Source organism: Lathyrus oleraceus, chromosome 1 (genome assembly GCF_024323335.1).
Source record: "Lathyrus oleraceus cultivar Zhongwan6 chromosome 1, CAAS_Psat_ZW6_1.0, whole genome shotgun sequence".
NCBI lineage: Eukaryota > Viridiplantae > Streptophyta > Magnoliopsida > Fabales > Fabaceae > Lathyrus > Lathyrus oleraceus.
The window spans coordinates 82,408,395-82,425,841 of record NC_066579.1 but is presented as its reverse complement, the minus strand read 5'-3'; the positions used below and the strand labels follow the sequence as shown (position 1 = coordinate 82,425,841).

At 38.1% G+C, this 17,447-nt stretch overlaps 1 pseudogene; it reads left to right on the top strand.

Annotated features, from left to right (window-relative positions):
- Positions 1 to 12,340: 12,340 nt before the first annotated feature.
- LOC127092706 (polyamine oxidase 2-like) lies at positions 12,341 to 13,412 on the top strand (annotated as a pseudogene).
- Positions 13,413 to 17,447: the final 4,035 nt, after the last annotated feature.

Sequence of the window (17,447 nt, the reverse complement as noted above, 5' to 3'; positions counted from 1 at the left end):
GCTCACGTTGCGCTGACCGAGCCACACAAGCATTGACCGTGCCACCTCAATTAGTTAAACGGTGCATTTTGCACCTTGGCGCGCTTCAGTTCAAATGTTGACTGAATTCGATTCCTGGCCAATACAAAATATTCAAATGCTAATTCATTTCATTCATTTTCCCTCCATAATCATGCTATGTGCTTCTCATGTTTTTTTATTTTTTTTCTCATCTTGTAAAATTCATAACTATTTGAAAATTGATCCAAAAAATACCTGTTTTTTTGCATAGTGATCCTTGAAATGTCTATTTTCTAATGATCATGATTTCCAAAGTTGTGCTTGGCTGGATTTTATTTTGTGCTAGAATGATTGATCATATGTCTTATTTTGGACTAGCCTTGCTTATTCCTTCATGAAATGCTTGTTTCTTATCCAATGGCCTTGAAATTTTGCATGATGAAACTAGACACATTGCTTGACATTTTGGTTTTGGTTTGGTATTTTTCCTATGTTCCATTGCTGTTTTATGCTTGTGCTAACTTGGTGTGACAATTTGTGTCACACCTTTGCTTGTCCAACTTGTGCCATGTGATTTCCATACCAAATGATGTCCAAGAGGATCCTTCCAGATAGCCCCCCATCCAATACACTTCATAGCCTTGCATCTAAGTCCACACAATCAACATGTCCAACACGGTTCAATACCTACAAAATAAATGAAACATAACAAAGCCATATTACGGTTTCATCCCAGTTCATAAGATCCAGCCACATATACAACTGCGATACCTTTGATGAGAACACCCCACCCGTTGATGATCCAGAGTACATTTCTTTATTAGGTGCAACAATTTTCAAGGGAATGCAGAGTGGTGATAACGATGCTATTTGGTTAATGCAGGGATGGCTATTTACATATGATCCGTTCTGGAGACCTCCTCAAATGAAGGCTCTTTTGCACTCTGTTCCTGTAGGAAATCTGGTGGTTCTTGATCTGTTTGCTGAAGTTAAACCCATATGGATTACCTCAGAGCAGTTTTATGGTTTCCTTACATCTGGTGTATGCTGCACAATTTTGCAGGAAACATTGGGATGTATGGGATATTAGATGCTGTAGCATCTGGTCCAATTGAAGCACGAACAAGTGTTAACTCAACAATGGTTGGAGTTGGAATGTCGATGGAAGGTATCGAACAAAATCCCATTGATTATGATCTGATGTCTGAAATGGCATTTCAGCACAACAAAATTGCAGGAGCAGCTTCATAACCTGCCAAAACCTTTTCCAACTCAGAAAAATCAATGCAAAAAAGAAAGATATAGACGCTTTTGTGACTACTGATTTCAAGCTCATTAACTATAATCCTCACCAAAAGATTCAGTTGAAGATGGCGGTTTAAATTAAGAGACCTTAATCTCCATTTTAGATTTGTTTCTACTGTCTGAAATAAGGCAACAACAATCTTGTCGGCTAGAAGCAGGTCTAAGCAGGGGTGTTTTGGTTGGTGTAACTTTAATCCAACTGTTGGCAAGCATTCGCTATTGTCGTCCTCTCCGCCAAAGTTACCGCTTCCATCACAGAATCATACCTACAATCAAATCAACGCATGCTTTAGGGTGTGATTTGAGGATTGTTATGTTAATCAACAACGAAGGGTTAGAATTTCACCTTACCACAACATTCAGCAGCAAACATCACGACTTCAGCAGCAAACATCACGACTGCAGCAGCAACAACCAACAATCCGCAACAACAAGTCCAAACAAAACCAGTACACAATTGAACCCAAGCGCCCGTAACAGTCACATAATCCAAAAGATTAGCAATCAATTTCGGTCGAAACCATGCAAACAGCAACATGGACTCGGCCCTACCTGCATCCTGCACCAAAACCAGTCCTACATCAAAACTACCTGCAGAATTTTCATGACAGAAAAACATGCATAGCAGCAAGCAACACTGCATTCTGAAATAAATAAAAAAATGAAAATTGTTATATCCCGATTCATGATAATTATTATATGGAATGAACTTTTTAGCAATAAGGCATTCTATTAGGATATAAAATGTTTTGGTACTCCGAACTAACCTCTTTGACATTATTAAGCTTTGTAGGTTTGAGCACATGTTGGTCTCCTTCAACCTTTTCTAGTGGTTGTATCTCAGCTCCTTCTTTAACAACACTTCCTTTTTGAATAACAGCATAAGGTCCAATGGAAGAATTCCGTCCAATCCTAATAGGATGGAGACTTAGAATTCCGTTCTTAACCTCATGGCTTTGAACCAGAACCCCTTCAGAAATGACGGCTTCATCTCCAATTGAAACCAGCGACGGGTCTGTGATGTCAACTGTGTCAAGCAAAACTGAGGATCCGATTCTTGCACTGAGTATCTCAAACCAGTACTTCAGAAACACTGTTCCTTTGAGGAGTAAGAGCATAATTTGGCCTCAAGAAAGAGTTTCCGAAAAATGAAATGCAAATGCATGTAGAAGCAATGGAAAGGATCCAAGAAAGTGGAGCCAAAGCAAGTGAAACTAGATAGTTTGACCAAGGAATTTCGTACGCTGACTTATCAACACTTGCAATGAGACTTTGAAAAGTAGTGATGGATAGATAAGCAGGAGAAACCAAAAGGATAGAAATGAAAACAAGTGCTAAGGGTTGAAGTGCATATATACTCCATTGATGAGACTTGGACACATCCACGACAAATTCAGTAGATTCGGTTTCATCTTCTGGAGCATAGGATGGATTGTTCATATGATGAGGTTGAGACATCAACAGAAGATTCTCTGAGAAGTTGGCCAATTCTTGAATGCAGGTTGCACTAAAAACGTCTATAGCCGCAACTGGAACTCCGAGGAAATCTGAGAGTTTTTGAGTTGCTTTCACCACACCAATTGAATCAATTCCATAGGTTGACATGTTGTCTGTGACAGAGATTTTCCTTACCGAGATTCCAGCCTGCTCAGAAATAAGCTTTTTCAAGAATTCCAGAATTTCCTTGGTACTGATTCTTGGCTTGGTTAAAGGTGTACTATCAGCAGCCACGCCACCATGAGATGCAATTCAGATCCGACGTCAACAAAACCGTGATTGAGCTCCTCACGTTTTCACCATTTCACTGCAGTAACACAAAATTAGTCAAAGCTGTTAAAATTTCAGAAAATATCCCAAATTGGCATTAAGACAAAACAATTGGAGAAAGTGCGTAGGTAGAGTTACCGTTTCCAGATTGTAGTATCAAACAAGATGGACCAAACTCTGAGCATCAAAAGGAGATTATAGGGATACTCTTTTGAACCCCATGTACCAATTCGAAACCCTAATTTACAGAACATAAATAGGAGAGAGCGAATCAGTGAGAGGAGGCGGACGAAAAAATTGGAGGCGGACAAAATTCCACCAAAAACCCTAATCCTAAAATCTAAAGGAAATCAGTGTCTGAAGAGGCGAAGGGGGGGATCCGATCGTTACCTGAGCTGCTGAATCACCGAAGGTGAGCTTTCGTTTGGGATTTTCATTTTAAATCTCTGTTGTGGTTCAGCTTTGGGTGTGAAGTTGTGAGAGAGACGAGTTTGTGAGAGGGATTTGGTGTGAAGTTGTGAGAGACGCAGTGTAAGAGAGACGGAAGCGTCTACGTTGAGAGAGAGAGATTCTTTGAGCTTGAGAGAGAGTTTATGAGATTGTGAGAGACGTAGTGTGAGAGAGACGGAAGTGTCTATTGCATTGTATCCTTATTTTCTTTTTTTTAATTTATTTTAAACAGAATAAGTCTTTTTGAAACTATTAAAATTTTTGTTTAAACTTCCTAAATTTTAGTTAATAAATTTTTACACATTCTCAATTCATATTCCATTGAAAAACCCAACAGCCATGCGGTTGGGTTTAATTTTATGTTTTTCTTGGTAGTCCAACAGGCTGTTTTTTATATTAGTTTTTATTTTAATTTTAATTTTTAATATATCTTGGTTTATTTATCCAAATTAGCATTAAGATGACAACTAATCATAAATGTCCTGGTGGAGAGGGGGTGGTTTTCATGGATTTTAGTGGGGTGGGTTCGATACCTATATGAAGTATTTTATTTCTTTTAGCATTCATTTTGTTCTTTATGTTTATGCTTTATTATACTCATAGTTTCATTATTGTTTAATAGCACAAATTTGATTTCTTTTAATTTCATCATCCATTCAAAACCATTTTGAACTATTAAAAATCACATTTTTCTCGATTCAATGTCGAGCCCATTTCCACACCCTTGTAAGTCAATTGCTTTTAAGCATCGCCATCAACCTCACATAGCTTACTCTTGGGCTTTCTTACAATGAGCCGGTTCTCTTGCACTTACACTCATACTTTGCATCATTTGTTGTTTGGGCCTGATTTAATTATTTCGTGATTTTGAATCCCCATTTGACAAAATGTACCCCACTCCCCCGATGTGTAATAATTTTGTACTGTTTAGTTCTTCATTTGTTTGTATGTCTAGTTAGATATTAACACAAGAATAAAATTAACCCTTTCCAACGTCGAGTAAATAAATAAAATCAATTCATTTCTCCCTCCCATTCTATTCCATTTCTTTCAAACTTTCATCAAACGCTTGATTCGGCGTCAAGCCATTTTTTCATAATCAAAAATCAAAAATATTAATTCATATTCAAGACCTTTTCAATAAGACGGAAATGGAATGTGGTGTATACCACGCACTCCTGAGACTAGGATTCGAGATGTATATCTCGCCAATCCTAGCTCTCGTCATCATCCAAATTTATCCACTTTGTTCTCTCTCAAACACTCATTCAAATTTCTCTTAAACGTCCATCAATACTCGATCTAGGGTCAAGTCATTTTCACAACAAAACTCAAAATACCTAATTCTTGTTTAACACTTTTTTTAATAAAGGTGGAAATGGAACATGGTGTATACCATGCACTCCTGAGATTAAGATTCGAGACGTATGCCTCGCCTATCTTATTTCTCGCCATCGTCTAAAATTGTGATTGTTGTTTCTTCAAACCCTTTCTCAATCAAATTCAAAAATACCTAATTCCTATCTTAACCTCTTTCAATAAAGATGGAAATGGAACATGGTGTATACCGTGCACTCCTGAGGCTAGGATTCGAGATGTATATCTCGCTCATCCATGTTCTCGCCATCACTCAAAATAAATCCAACCAATGAAACTCTTTCTCGCTGTCGTGCGATTAATCAAAAACCTTCTTCATAAACGAAAGGTATCTTGTCTTAAGTGATACAAAACAATGTTTCGGCCACGATTGTTGAGTCGAGATAAGTGACGCTTTTCCGAATGTAGATTTATAAATCCGTTCGATGTGTGGTATGCGTCCACTCCTCATCTGTTTTGGGTAAAACAATGTTTTCGTCAATTAATACAGTGTAGCTTTCGCTAAAATCGACCAACAAACAAAACATTTTTCTACCCAGAACTACGTAAGACTTGACTTCTCTATTGAGATACGTAGGAGCAGGATTTGTAAATCTTGTCAGGCCCACTAATAAAAAACTTAGGTTTAGTCCTTCGTTGAAAATCCAAAAACATTTCTTCTCTCTTCTATTCTTTCTTTCCCACCTAATAATTCGAAAAGCCTAACATTTCAACTAACACTAACGCACACAACTGACCTAATGGTTCCCGTTGAGTACAACAGACGTGAGGGGTGCTAATACCTTCCCCTTGCGTAATCGACTCCCGAACCCTGATATTGGTTGCGATGACCATATCTTATCCTTTCTTTTGTCTTGGGTTTTATCGATATTTCCCCTTTCCTTCTTAGGAATAAATAAAGTTCGGTGGCGACTCTGTTCAGTCCATCATTGCGAGCGTGCGATCGCGCTTCGCTTTGAAGTCGTATCCCCATTTTTCGAGGTGCGACAGATGGCGACTCTGATGGGGAGTATACCCAATCCCTAAGTGAGTCAAGCCTAGTTAGGACGTTTGTGTGCCTTTGTTTGTTTAATTGTGTGGCTTTTCCCTTATTTGTTGCTTTTTAATATCTTTTTTTGTTATATTGATATTTCTGTTGAATATTGGTTCCACTGTGTTGGGTACTTGGGTACTTGATTGCAAACCATGTGGGAAAGACTCTACACCCGAGTCTAGAGTGGAAAAAACATAAGATAGGACGATGGTTGAGTAGTACGGACTCCCGAGGTGAATACTTCGTAAGAGTCGGTACGAGAACCTCACTTAGAGTAGATTCTTTTGCAAATATTGTCGCCCGAGGTGTATACCTCGTAAGCTTCGATGTTTCAAAGGGGTCCATGACTCTAAGAACCTTTTAGAACATTGAAACTTTGGCCAACTAGAAATGATGGTTGCGTAGTATGGATTCCCGAGGTGAATACTTCGTAAGAATCGATACGAAAACATCGCTCAGAATAGATTCCCTAGATGGAGTTGATGACCGGAAAGTATTTTCCGTAAGCGTCGAACAGTCTTTTGAATCCATGACTCTGAGTACCCTATCTAGAACCCAGTCGATGGTTGCGTAGTACGGACTCCCGAGGTGAATACTTCGTAAGAGTCGGTACGAGAACCTCACCCATAATAGATTCCCTTGATGGAGTTGACGGCCGGAAAGTATTTCCCGTCAGCGTCAAACATTCTTGTGAATCAATAACTCTGGGGATCCTTTGTAACAAAGCCCTAGATCATACCCGGTGAGAACCCCGTTTTGGAAAAGCAATCAAATTTATCCATACCTCGGACTTTTGAACCCGTGTGTTGAAAAACATACAAATATGCATGGCTTGCATTACATTCATTCACATTCCATTGCATCTGCATCTCATCATAACGCATGTCATTTTCCAGACAAAATACGAAAAAACTCATCCATCCTTTGTCCGTGAAGCAAAGTGATTCTCAACACGCGTTAGAACAAAGAACCATGTCTCAGGAGATGATGGACGAGCTAAGAAATAGCCAAGAAGCACTGAAGGGGGAACTTAATCTTTTGAAGAGCCAAATGAGATGGGTCTTGGAAACCCTGCAAGTCTTGTTGAGAAAAGAGGGTCACCCAATATACACTACTGCAACAAAGAGAGCTACTACCCCACATCCATCTGGTGTTAACCCAAGTCAAGGGAAATTCTATGTGGCAACTCCTCATTTACCAGTATATGGACCTCCCTCAAGACGTCATCATCAACATCCTCTGGCTATTACTCCTCAAAGTCACCAAAGCCAGGTTCAGAACAAAAATCAGAATCAGAACAAGAGGAACAAGGATCACAATGACTCGATTCCGGTGCCATATAGTAAGCTCTACCCGCAGCTGATCTAGAATGCTTTGGTGACCCCTCGAGCTCTCACACGTGTGTCACCATACCTGTCATGGTACAATCCAAATGCAACATGTGAATTCCATAAAGGAGCATTGGGACATAACCTGGATTCTTGCTTAGCGCTGAAAGCCTTGGTGCGAGGGTTGATTAACAAAAAGAGCTTAATCTTTGAAGAAGATCATCCGAAGGTCAAGTGCGAATACCATACTGGGACAATGGGGCACTCCATCGAGGAATGCAAGAGTTTTAAGCTCAAGCTGCAAGGATGGATTGACATAAGGTCACCAACACTCAAGGAGGAAAGCTCAGGTACATATACCTTGATTTCTGGGCCAGGTAATGAGAAAGGGAAAGGACCCTTGAGACCCCTCAAGGTTTTGTACCACAAGGAAGATGTTAGGGATATGGCTAATGAGCTATCATTGTTTCCTGGTAAGAGCATTGAGATACCGCCTTGGATTTCCAATGTCACGACCCATACCAATGAAAGAAAAGGATAAGTGAGTAGTGGATTCAAGAAGGTTGCATTCAACGATGAGATTGAAGGAAAAGAATTTGAAGATCATCATGCCAATGTCAAAAAGCTTGTTGATCCCAACCTTCAAGTTTGAAGAAGTCAATTCCCTAAGCTGGCAATCATTTGGTTGTTTCAGCATTTCTTTTGTAGTTTCCTTGCATGTTGATTGTTAATTGCTTTTAAGCATTATTGTTTTCTTTGAATTGGTAAGATTAATGAAATGTTTATGCATCTTTTGAATTAATCCATTCGTATTCACTCATTTTTCATTTATGTTAAAAATTAAAACACTCCTCTCATTCACTTTTGTTTATCAAACCGTTGTGTTAACAAAGATTGGAAGGAGGATGATGAAAATGAAACACCTGAAATTGTTGTGGTATGCTTTTGAGTAAAACCTTGTCGATGATGTAAGGCATTGTTTCAAATCCCCAAACACTGAAGAGATAAGGAGTTAATCCCTAGACAACCACTTTGAGACTAGAAGTTGGTGTTTGTTTCGGATCTAAAACCCTTAATCTTAACCTGGGGCAGGGTAGTTGTGTTCAGATAGTTTGATCATGCATTCGATCTTTCAAAAAAATCGTCCATATGAACACCCTCCAATTAGGTTCAACCACATGGTATCCTTCGCGCACATGTTGAAGTGTCGAAGAAGTTGAGAAAAGATAAAATTAGTGTTGGTTGATCCTCATCCACCAATAATGTGGCAGTCATACGCATAAAAAAAAAGATTGAAAAAGTCTGTTAAGTCAAACACCACAAAAATGACCCAGGCAAAATTAGGGATAAAATAAATCAATCAAAACAGGTCATTAAATCCTCGACAAAAACAAAATAAGGTGACTGCCATTTCAAGAAAATTCGTCTTGAATCCTCATCACACCTTCGAACCCTCTTGGAAGTCGAATGCGTGTATTGAATTAACTGAACATAGGAACTGGAGATCATCAAGAAGAAGGGGTGGGTAAAAATAAATTTTGAGCCTTATATCCTTTTGTTTAAAAAAAAAACCGTGAACCAGACCACGTTACAACCCTTAAAAGACCTAATTGAGGCAGGGTTTATTTTGAAAGCATACTATAACAAGGTTGTGTTAACTTGACTCCAAACGATTTTTGCTAATCATGTGATGGCACCAACCTGCGTACTGTGAATGACTTGATCACCATTGTGTTCTTATCAACGACTCGTTCATTGTATTTCACTCATTCATATCAATAAACTTTGATTTCAAATTTTGGCATAAGTATTGAATTAAAATTACCATTTTTGAATGAACAATCTTATTTGCGATTCAACACTTAACATCAAAGAAATTCAATACACAGTTGAGGAACTTGATGGAGTGAAAGAAGTCTAGTCAGGGGCAAGTCACTTTGAGCATCAGTTAATTCGAGCTAGTCACCTTAAGGGTCATCTAGCCAAGAGTAATCTGCTTCAAGAATCAGACCGGGGCAAGCCACCTCAGAGCTCAGTAAGTCCAATCACTCCAAGGTTCAGTTAGCCAAGAGTAATTTGCTTCAAGACTTAGACCGGGGCAAGCCACCTCAGAGCTCAATGAGTCCAACTATCCAAAGGAAGGTCGACCAAGAGTCTACCATTCCAACATTTGGTTAGCCAAGTTCAGACCATTACAAGTTTCAAACACTTGGGGCAAGCCATCTCGAGGTAGTCTCATGGAAAGTTGTTTCCAAACCCACTTTCAAGGTGAACATTTCCAAAGACCCAACAAACTGGGGCAAGATGAGCCACCAAGGGGCAGACCCCCTTCATGCTTTCAAACTGTTCAAACAAATTTTGCCATATGTCAACAACTATTGAGTTTAAGATGAGTGCCCGAAAATTATTCTAGCACGATTCATTAATCCTCCAAAAGGATCCATTGGCTAAGCTGTGGCCATCAAACTGGATAGAATCCTCCTTTGACAACATCTATCATAAAATATTTGGTTGAGTTCTCGGTGTTGAGGAATCATGAGCTTCCATAAAAAGCCTTTACAAACTCCCAGTCTGCCCAGTGTCAGCATTCTCATAATCATGATCATTCATATATCATGCATAAAAGGAAATTCAAATCATGCATAGCCGAAATGTACTTCATGCTCATTTTGCATTGACTCAGGTCTTGTTGTCGATCCTATGATCCTTTAAACTTTGATTCCAGTTTGTGTTTGGTGCCCTTAAACCAACATCCGGTTTTCGCAGTCATTTTCAAATCCAATTTTTGTTCAATACCATTCAGGTCATATATGAACCTATTATTGAGCTTTATTCCAGTGTCAGGTCATACATGAACCTGTTCTGAAGTTTTTCCCTTTTGTTCAATATTATTCAGGTCATATATGAACCTGTTGTTGAGCCTTATTCCGGTATCAGGTCATACATGAACCTGTTCTGAAGTTTTTTCCTTTTGTTCAATACTATTCAGGTCATATATGAACCTGTTGTTGAGCTTTATTCCGGTATCAGGTCATACATGAACCTGTTCTGAAGTTTTTTCCTTTTGTTCAATACTATTCAGGTCATATATGAACCTGTTGTTGAGCTTTATTCCAGTGTCAGGTCATACATGAACCTGTTCTGAAGATTTTTTTCTCTGTTTGTTCAATACTATTCAGGTCATATATGAACCTGTTGTTGAGCTTTATTCCAGTGTCAGGTCATACATGAACCTGTTCTGAAGATTTTTTTCTCTGTTTGTTCAATACTATTCAGGTCATATATGAACCTGTTGTTGAGCTTTATTCCAGTGTCAGGTCATACATGAACCTGTACTGAAGATTTTTTTTTCTCTGTTTGTTCAATACTATTCAGGTCATATATGAACCTGTTGTTGAGCTTTATTCCAGTGTCAGGTCATACATGAACCTGTTCTGAAGATTTTTTCTCTACTTGTTCAATACTATTCAGGTCATATATGAACCTGTTGTTGAGATTTATTCCAGTGTCAGGTCATACATGAACCTGTTCTGAAGAGTTTTTTTCCCTTTGTTTGTTCAATATTATTCAGGTCATATATGAACCTGTTGTTGAACCTTATTCCAGTGTCAGGTCATATATGAACCTGTTTCTGAAGAGTCTTTCCCTATGATTGTTTCAGTGTTGTCAAGTCATATATGAACCTGCTGATGAGCTTTCATTCCAGTATTACCAGATCATATATGAACCTGTTGATACACTCTTTTTGAATTTTTCTGAGTTTGTTAGGTCATACCTGAACTTGCTGTCAGAACTTCTTGATATTCCCCAGCATTGTCAGGTCATATATGAACCTGTTGTTGTGCTTTATGCCAATATTGCCAGGTCATATATGAACCTGTTGTAGCATTTTTTCTTTTCCTTGTTCGGGTTTAGTAGGTCATATATGAACTTACTACCGAAATCTCTTGTATTCCAAGTATCGATTATCAAATTTCACTTTAAGTACTCCCCGTTGTGTCTGATTCTCCAGCCGAATTTGTCTTCTCCAGCGAGTTTGTTTTTTTTACCATTTGTCTTGTCTCCCTATGGACCATCAGCATTCCCCACAGATTTGGTCCGCTTAGTAGCATCTCCTGTTAAGGGTCCACCATATCCCTAGCAGATAAAAATTACAAAAAAAAAAGAATCATACATCCATGCATATCATATTATATCATATCATATCATATCATATCATATCACATCATGTCATAGGGATTCAGGATCAAAATCCGGGTCTTCTTAGTATTTAACCATCTCCCACTATGATCATATGAAGAGTGTCCTGCTTCATATTCTCTAGTTGAAGATACTTAAATAGGGGCAACTGTCATACCCCGATTTTGGTCCTGAATTTTTTTCATTTTTTCATTTTTATTTGGCACTTGGCCTAAAGTTCAGTTGCATACATTTATTCCCAAATCCATATTTTTGTTACACATTGGTCATTGTCTAGGCCTTTTTGATCATGGTGCTTTTGATTATAAAATGGATTTTAATTATTTGACTTTTTAATTTTCAATTTGATTTTAATTTTAAATTAAGTCTAAATTCCAAATTTCAATTTAATCTTAATTCTGTTTTTACTAATGATTCAAACTCTAATTGATTTTTAATTTCCAAATAAATGTTAGAATTTGACATCAAAGTAGTTTTAACAAATTATAGATTAATTTGATTTTTATTGGTTTTTATTGGTTTTTTGATTCTTAATTGACATTTAGATTAGTTTTAGATTATTCCTAAAAATCCATATCCATTTTATAACCAAACATGATCCATTTTCCATCCATAGTGCATTTCAAATCAAAATAGTACATGCACTCATTTCATAACATTCAATAATATTTAACTTTCAAACATTTCCAAACTCATTTTCATACATACACTTTCATGTCCATTTAACATTCAAGCATAACAATGCATCACATCCTGTCATAAACACTAGCAAGAAGACAAAGCCATAAGTAGATGCCGTGAACTTTCCATAATAAAGTTGGAGCAACAATCGATTCTTGTTACAAACTATCCATGGATACATTAGAATCATAAAGCACAAATGTCTAATGGAGTTCTACTGTTACAAATCTAAACCAATCACATCTCATGTTGATCCCTAAACTACCAGATGCTATATTCCAAAACTGTAACTCGTTTTACATGACAGGGATATTATTTTTACAACAAGTATTTACAACAAGGTGATCCAACAGGCAGCCTGCATCATTCAAAACCAAACTCTCGAACTGCAAACAGCAGCCTAGCTGTGGGACGAACCAAATATCATCGGCCCAGCGTAACCTGCACAAAAGGAAACATTTCAAAACCAACAGAAAAACCATATAACAAAGCCATACCATGGTTTCACTTCAGTTCATACATCAGACCTGCCAACAACAGTGGAAAACGAACCGTAAGTTCAGCCCAAGCATATCGTATATACAAAGAAGTTGGTAAAATCTTTGAAACAATTTTGCAAGAGACGGATAATGTAAGACAGGAACACAGTGAAGGCATGTCCATTCAACGAGCACTTTCAATTGTTTTTTTGAAAGAAAGCCAGAACTCAGGTTGGAGGCCTTTCACACAAGGTGCTTCAATGGTATTTGTGCCGAATGGAGGGCTGGTTTGCCGCAGATTCTGATTCCATATCATTAAAATATTGGGACACAGGGTGACAAAGAGAGATAGGCGATTTAATGGAGTAAAGGTGACTGCTGAAAATGGGAAGACATTTGTTGTTGATGCTGCTATCAATGTCGTACCCCTTGGAGTGCTGAAAGCAAACATCATAAAATTTGAGCCAAAGCTTCCAGAATTGAAAGAAGCTGCGTTTGCTGATATTGGGGTCGGAGTTGAGAATAAAATAATATTACCTTTTAAAAATGTATTTTGGCCCAATGTTGAGTTCCTGGGAGTTGTTGCCGATACATCTTATGGATGCAGCTACTTTCTTAATCTTCACAAAGCTGCTGATCACCCTGTTCTTTGTTTACATGCCTGCCGGGCGGCTGGCCAAAGACATTGAGAAAATGTCTGATGAAGCAGCTGCCGACTTTGCTTTCACACAACTCAAGAGGATCCTTCCAGACAGCCCCCCATCCAATGCACTTCATAGCCTTGCATCTAAGTCCACACAATCAACATGTCCAACACGGTTCAATACCTACAAAATAAATGAAACATAACAAAGCCATATTACGGTTTCATCCCAGTTCATAAGATCCAGCCACATATACAACTGCGATACCTTTGATGAGAACACCCCACCCGTTGATGATCCAGAGTACATTTCTTCATTAGGTGCAACAATTTTCAAGGGAATGCAGAGTGGTGATAATGATGCTATTTGGTTAATGCAGGGATGGCTATTTACATATGATCCGTTCTGGAGACCTCCTCAAATGAAGGCTCTTTTGCACTTTGTTCCTGTGGGAAATCTGGTGGTTCTTGATCTGTTTGCAGAAGTTAAACCCATATGGATTACCTCAGAGCAGTTTTATGGTTTCCTTACATCTGGTGTATGCTGCACAATTTTGCAGGAAACATTGGGATGTATGGGATATTAGATGCTGTAGCATCTGGTCCAATTGAAGCACGAACAAGTGTTAACTCAACAATGGTTGGAGTTGGAATGTCGATGGAAGGTATCGAACAAAATCCCATTGATTATGATCTGATGTCTGAAATGGCATTTCAGCACAACAAAATTGCAGGAGCAGCTTCATAACCTGCCAAAACCTTTTCCAACTCAGAAAAATCAATGCAAAAAAGAAAGATATAGACGCTTTTGTGACTACTGATTTCAAGCTCATTAATTATAATCCTCACCAAAAGATTGAGTTGAAGATGGCGGTTTAAATTAAGAGACCTTAATCTCCATTTTAGATTTGTTTCTACTGTCTGAAATAAGGCAACAACAATCTTGTCGGCTAGAAGCAGGTCTAAGCAGGGGTGTTTTGGTTGGTGTAACTTTAATCCAACTGTTGGCAAGCATTCGCTATTGTCGTCCTCTCCGCCAAAGTTACCGCTTCCATCACAGAATCATACCTGCAATCAAATCAACGCATTCTTTAGGGTGTGATTTGAGGATTGTTATGTTAATCAACAACGAAGGGTTAGAATTTCACCTTATCACAACATTCAGCAGCAAACATCACGACTTCAGCAGCAAACATCACGACTGCAGCAACAACAACCAACAATCCGCAGCAACAAGTCCAAACAAAACCAGTACACAATTAAACCCAAGCGCCCGTAACAGTCCAATAATCCAAAAGATTAGCAATCAATTCCGGTCGAAACCATGCAAACAGCAACATGGACTCGGCCCTACCTGCATCCTGCACCAAAACCAGTCCTACATCAAAACTACCTGCAGAATTTTCATGACAGAAAAACATGCATAGCAGCAAGCAACACTGCATTCTAAAAATAAATAAAAAAATGAAAATTATTATATCACGATTCATGATAATTATTATATGGAATGAACTTTTTAGCAATAAGGCATTCTATTAGGATATAAAATGTTTTGGTACTCCGAACTAACCTCTTTGACATTATTAAGCTTTGTAGGTTTGAGCACATGTTGGTCTCCTTCAACCTTTTGTAGTGGTTGTATCTCAGCTCCTTCTTTAACAACACTTCCTTTTTGAATAACAGCATAAGGTCCAATGGAAGAATTCCATCCAATCCTAATAGGATGGAGACTTAGAATTCCATTCTTAACCTCATGGCTTTGAACCAGAACCCCTTCAGAAATGACGGCTTCATCTCCAATTGAAACCAGCGACGGGTCTGTGATGTCAACTGTGTCAAGCAAAACTGAGGATCCGATTCTTGCACCGAGTATCTCAAACCAGTACTTCAGAAACACTGTTCCTTTGAGGAGTAAGAGCATAATTTGGCCTCAAGAAAGAGTTTCCGAAAAATGAAATGCAAATGCATGTAGAAGCAATGCAAAGGATCCAAGAAAGTGGAGCCAAAGCAAGTGAAACTAGATAGTTTGACCAAGGAATTCCGTACGCTGACTTATCAACACTTGCAATGAGACTTTGAAAAGTAGTGATGGATAGATAAGCAGGAGAAACCAAAAGGATAGAAATGAAAACAAGTGCTAAGGGTTGAAGTGCATATATACTCCATTGATGAGACTTGGACACATCCACGACAAATTCAGTAGATTCGGTTTCATCTTCTGGAGCATAGGATGGATTGTTCATATGGTGAGGTTGAGACTTCAACAGAAGATTCTCTGAGAAGTTGGCCAATTCTTGAATGCAGGATGCACTGAAAACGTCTATAGCCGCAACTGGAACTCCGAGGAAATCTGAGAGTTTTTGAGTTGCTTTCACCACACCAATTGAATCGATTCCATAAGTTGACATGTTGTCTGTGACAGAGTTTTGCTTATCGAGATTCCAGCCTGCTCAGAAATAAGCTTTTTCAAGAATTCCAAAATTTCCTTGGTACTGATTCTTGGACTGGTTAAAGGTGTACTATCAGCAGCCACGCCACCATGAGATGCAATTCAGATCCGACGTCAACAAAACCGTGATTGAGCTCCTCACGTTTTCACCATTTCACTGGAGTAACACAAAATTAGTCAAAGCTGTTAAAATTTCAGAAAATATCCCAAATTGGCATTAAGACAAAACAATTGGAGAAAGTGCGTAGGTAGAGTTACCGTTTCCAGATTGTAGTATCAAACGAGATGGACCAAATTCTGAGCATCAAAAGGAGATTACAGGGATACTCTTTTGAACCCCATGTACCAATCCGAAACCCTAATTTACAGAACATAAATAGGAGAGAGCGAATCAGTGAGAGGAGGCGGACGAAAAAATTGGAGGCGGACAAAATTCCACCAAAAACCCTAATCCTAAAATCAAAAGGAAATCAGTGTCTGAAGAGGCGAAGGGGGGGATCCGATCGTTACCTGAGCTGCCAAATCACCGAAGGTGAGCTTTCGTTTGGGATTTTCATTTTAAATCTCTGTTGTAGTTCAGTTTTAGGTGTGAAGTTGTGAGAGAGACGAGTTTGTGAGAGGGATTTGGTGTGAAGTTGTGAGAGACGCAGTGTGAGAGAGACGGAAGCGTCTACGTTGAGAGAGAGAGATTCTTTGAGCTTGAGAGAGAGTTTATGAGATTGTGAGAGACGCAGTGTGAGAGAGACGGAAGTGTCTATTGCATTGTTTCCTTATTTTCTTTTTTTAAATTTATTTTAAACAGAATAAGTCTTTTTGAAACTATTAAAATTTTTGTTTAAACTTCCTAAATTTTAGTTAATAAATGTTTACACATTTTCTCAATTCATATTCCATTGAAAAACCCAACAGCCATGCGGCTGGGTTTAATTTTCTGTTTTTCTTGGTAGTCCAACAGGCTGTTTTTTATATTAGTTTTTATTTTTATTTATATTTTTAATCTATCTTGGTTTATTTATCCAAATTAGCATTAAGATGACAACTAATCATAAATGTCCTGGTGGACACGGGGTGGTTTTCATGGTTTTTAGTGGAGTGGGTTCGATACCTATATGAAGCATTTTATTTCTTTTAGCATTCATTTTGTTCTTTATGTTTATGCTTTATTATACTCATAGTTTCATTATTGTTTAATAGCACAAATTTTATTTCTTTTAATTTCATCATCCATTCAAAACCAATTTGAACTATTAAAAATCACATTTTTCTCGATTCAATGTCGAGCCCATTTCCACACCCTTGTAAGTCGATTGCTTTTAAGCATCGCCATCAACCTCACATAGCTTACTCTTGGGCTTTCTTACAATGAGCCGGTTCTCTTGCACTTACACTCATACTTTGCATCATTTGTTGTTTGGGCCTGATTTAATTATTTCGTGATTTTGAATCCCCATTTGACAAAATGTACCCCACTCCCCCGATGTGTAATAATTTTGTACTGTTTAGTTCTTCATTTGTTTGACTGTCTAGTTAGATATTAACACAAGAATAAAATCAACCCTTTCCAAAAATACAAAAATAATGACTCGATCCAACGTCGAGTACTTTCTCAATAAACAAAATCAATTCATTTCTCCCTCCCATTCTATTCCATTTCTTTCAAACTTTCATCAAACGCTTGATTCGACGTCAAGCCATTTTTTCATAATCAAAAATCAAAAATATTAATTCATATTCA